The sequence below is a fragment of the Olea europaea genome, chromosome 11, assembly GCF_002742605.1.
Source record: "Olea europaea var. sylvestris chromosome 11, O_europaea_v1, whole genome shotgun sequence".
Classification (NCBI taxonomy): domain Eukaryota; kingdom Viridiplantae; phylum Streptophyta; class Magnoliopsida; order Lamiales; family Oleaceae; genus Olea; species Olea europaea.
In genome coordinates, this window is record NC_036247.1 from 9,134,167 (window position 1) to 9,138,845 (window position 4,679).

General features: G+C 34.2%; 1 long non-coding RNA gene across 1 annotated transcript; it reads right to left on the reverse strand.

The window, feature by feature from the left end:
• Positions 1-1,366: 1,366 nt before the first annotated feature.
• On the reverse strand, positions 1,367-2,125 carry LOC111403271. Its single transcript, XR_002704428.1, has 2 exons — positions 1,736-2,125; positions 1,367-1,606 (listed from the first exon to the last, which is right to left on the reverse strand). It is a non-coding gene; the product is annotated as an uncharacterized LOC111403271 (long non-coding RNA).
• Positions 2,126-4,679: the final 2,554 nt, after the last annotated feature.

The window sequence follows — 4,679 nt, forward strand, 5'->3', positions numbered from 1 at the left end:
TACTATTCACAAGTTTTGGAAGAAATTCATGAGTTATCTAACAACTTAAGCTTTTAAAAGAAGTTGTTCAACGTTGTATCTGACCAAGTAAATGTTAGACCTCCTACTTATGACACACTATGTCTCTGGTATTTGGTGGAAAAATAAATTGATTATATACCGAGGGGTGTGTGTGGATGAAAGCAAAGTTTAAATAAAATAAATTTGTCCATTTCTTGGTCTTAAACTATTAGATGAGCATTTGTTAGTTACGCTGTGAATGAAAACAGTATCTATATTCATATATGGATCTTATTCATTAACCTAAAAAATAGATCCAAAAAAGCCATTAATGTATATTCTTGTTTAGTTATTTATTCGCATAATATTTAGGATCCAATGAGAGGTGGCAGAGATGAAATGTTTGAAGATTTGGTAACCATGATTCATGCTGAAGACACTGAAGCTCTCTCGAAAGACTCATTGGGGCCTCCTAGAAAATGCCTCGTGCCTGAATTCATGTTGAAAATGGCTTGCACTTTCAGCCCCTTCGAATTACTATCCATTCATTTGTCCTTGCCAGAATGAATTCAAAGAATTACTGGTTTTCTTAACCTATATTTTTGTTGCGTTTTTTGATACCCAATAAATCTCAAGCTATAATGCTAACGTGGGTTAATGTATTTCATAGATATAGGCCGATGAATGAAATAAGTCCAATAATCAAGTACATAAGCTCTACCCGATCCAATTGTATTTCCTTTTGGGTGGCTTGAATCTTGGCTAGTTTACCTTTTTTAATGGTCCAATTAAAAAGCCTAACCCTAGCATACTTATAAGGAATAAACCCTAGCCAATTTCTAGTATGATTTGTATGTAAAAAAGTGGAGAACTCGGCTGCAAGAAGAGAGAAAAACGGCTGGTCCTTTGTGTGTCAAAAACCTGTGATTAAACTTTGTGTTTTGGTGGTTCCTTCTTGCCTTCCTTTGTGGTGTTGTTCTCCTTGCTTTTGTGGTTGAAAATCATCACTGTTTCTTTTCTTTCATGGATAAGATTGAATAGCAACCGAGGTGAATTATATTAGTTGTGATTGGAACCGGTTGGTTTGGTTGTTGGTAGAAAAAGGTACGCTAGACTAAGTCCGAAAAGCATCGATTTGAAGATCTTTGAAGAGAGCTTCCGCAACAATTTTTACAGTGTGTTCTTTTCCTTTTAAGATTTGAATTGCTTTTGAGGTAATAGATTATCAACTCCTTTGGTAACACAGAATCAAGATTGGGGGAAAAAAATTTAAATTATAGTTTGCAGTATTGTTTCATATCTTGATCATATGTTCCTATTGTAGACTCAAGCAAGAGTCATCGATGATTTCTTTCATGAAAGCATGTAAACTTTAAGAACTATATATCGATTATGTAGATAATTTGACGATGCAGCATCATCATTTTATTGGGCAAAGCCAAGCCTAAGGACAAAGGTTACATAGTGATACACACATGACGCTGCTTCTATAACATTTATATAATTAAGATAGCCACAAAATAGCTGCTTAACAAACTGCACACATATAACTTAAATTTACTCTTCCTTAGCCTTACTTTTTCCCAGCGGACTTCCAACATAATCCCTGCAACACAATCAAAATTACAATCAGTTTAGTTATGTACGCACATGTATCCCAGTATGAAGTTAACTCTATTCTAAATTAAACAAAATATAAGAAAAGAATTCGTATAGTTGAACTAACAAAAGATACCTTCTTCCTGGGCTCCCGAGGCTTGTGCTCGCCCTTCGTGGGGCAAGTTTTGCAGTCGGTTGCCTTGGCCGGCTCTTTCTTGGCCGGTACCTGCGATTGACAACCATTAGGTTTCTCAAGTTTGAGTGATTCCATCTTTAAATTCCCGTTTGCTTACCAGAAGCTCCAAGTTTCACTTGTATTTATAACTATAGTTTCATATATTAGGATAGAAAAAGAATACTACACGTACTAAATTAACGGGATCCAAAGCGATGGAATATATTGAAATTAGAGGCTTCTTTCAAGAAGCTGCATCTGATGCTTATCATATCTACCTTGCTGGTAGATTTGAGCATAAATCTAAAATAAGGAGATATGTTAAAAATAATCTACTAAATTTTTAATTATTAATCGGAAGATGCTTTGGAATTGGAATCTGGTGCCACTCCCTTTCCCCTCTGTTACCAGGTTCCTATTCAATATTGCTTGCTCTTGCACTAAAACCTATATGTGACAAACAACCCAACCCTTACAAATCCCAATATATTAGTGTAACAATAAGTTAATTTTGCTTTATGAGTTCACTGAAAAAAAGATTAAGAGAGAGATACCATACATCTCTTTGGACAAGTCCTCCACCTCAAATTTGGGGGACTAATACCTCGGCCAAATGTGCAACGGCCTCTGTCAATATGATTCAGGATATGACACTTCGGAAATATCGTAATGTGAGCTTCAGATTCCGCTTCAACACAATGCCTCGAAGCACGGAAAGAGCTATGCTATAAGCCAAGTCTTCAAAACTTCATACTCCCTCCGACGTAAATGTCTCGGAGTACATACGAAACCATTGATGCCTCGAACTACATATGAAGCCACATCTTCAAATCTTCAGATTCTCTCTGCTATAAATGCCTCAGACTACACATGAAGTCAAAGGTCTACAAGGTTCATATGTTGGATAATCCCAAAATCGAAACCTTATTAGATCACTTTAATCGGGCTCGACCGAATTCGATAGCCTATAATTTAACACACAATTATTTATACATACAAGCCCATCTTTAATTAAAAATCCTTACATCATATTCCTTTCAACTTAAACATCTCGTAATACATATGAAGTCAAAGATCTACAAACTTCAAATTCCCTTTGGGATAAATGCCTTGGAGTACATATGAACCCACAACTTTGAAACTTGAGATTTCCTCCATCATAAATATCTCGGAATACATATGAAACCAAGTCTACAGGCTTAGACTCCCTCCGACATAAATGCCTCGGAGTACATATGAAGTCGCAATCATCAATTATCAGATTTCCGTCACCATAAATATCTCGGAACACATAAAGCCAAAATCCTCGATTGTCAAACTTCCGAAGGCATAAAAACCTTGGAGACTGGAGTACATATGAAGCTGAAATATTCATATTCCCTCCAGCACAGATGTCTTGGAATCAATAGAAGCTGGTCTGCTATGCTTCAATCTTCACATAATATGATACATCTTAGAAAAAAGAAAAATTTTGCAATGTATAAAACTTTATATTTCAAAGGTTCCAGTATCAAAGGCAAAGAAATATAAAAATCCTCCAATTCGTACAAATACAAAACTTAGATTTGGAAGACTAATGTTACATAGAAAAATATTGTGGTCCATCTAATATCAAGGTTCTATAATGCGTAATGCACCACAATGAGTTTCGATTGAGCATCAAACATTACAAGAATATGCATGCCTATGCGAAGGTAATTATATGTTTTTTTTAAAATATTATTTTAAATATTCTAAACTAATAAATTTAAAAAATAATGTTTTCTTTAAACTTATACAAATTCTTCAAGTTTTCAAAAAAGAAAACAATATAGCTCAAAACTATAAATACTATGATTACTTGAATTGTATATATATTCTTCAAATTTTCAATAAAAACATATGCTCAAAATTTTAAATGCTACAACTACTTGGTAATCAATTCCTAAAATTAGGTTATACATGAACATCGACTTAAAAAAAATTAGAAATATTGTCTGACTCTTTATTGAATTTTAATTCAAACTCCTCTTCATCCAAGTCGTCTTCCGTATAATCCAGCGTAAAATGATCTTCATCGGCTCCCTTATTTTAATATCTCTTATAAATGGTAGGATATCATTACTAATCTCCTCAATATCATCAGAGTCACCAACAATCCAAGATTGTTTATTATTAGCATCATTTGCTTAGAAAATTATAGAAAGATTGAAGAAGTAAGCTTGGGCTCACCTTAGATGGCTACTAAAAATTTATTTTGATTTTAAATTTTTGTAAACGTCAAAATCCTACAATAATTCATGGATTTGGGTGATTTGTGTTAACTTGATATTTGTCGGGCTCAATTTGCTTTTCTTAGTTATAAAAATGGGACTGGGCTTTATTAGGCTATTTTGACACAATTTTTAACACAAATGTGCTCACATTTTTACATTTAAGTGTGCATATACGGTTGGCAAAGTGGATTGACCGCATTATTACGTGCATACCTCATATACGAGACGTTTTGTAAATGCATCAAGAATATGCGGATGTATGCGAAGCATTTGCACGCAATTTAGATCATTGCCTAATATCATGTCAACCATGAAAAGGATCCCACCGCATGATCATGTATCATAGAGTGAATATTTATGCCTTGATTTTCAAGGCTAGTTAAACCAAAAGAATGCCTCGATCTTTGAGGCTTCGCTAAGCAAAGATATATGCAACACTCTAAAACATGACAAGGAACTTGATTGGAGGTCTCAGACAACCTCGGATGTAACGAGATATCGTACAAATTTTGAATCAACTTTGATATATGTGCACTATACCTTTGCAAGCAAACAGATTGATATTGGACATAAAAAGACTAAAATACCCTTACAAACTCCTAAAAATAGGTAATTGCACAACTAAAATGGACTTTTGAAAAAACAATTGA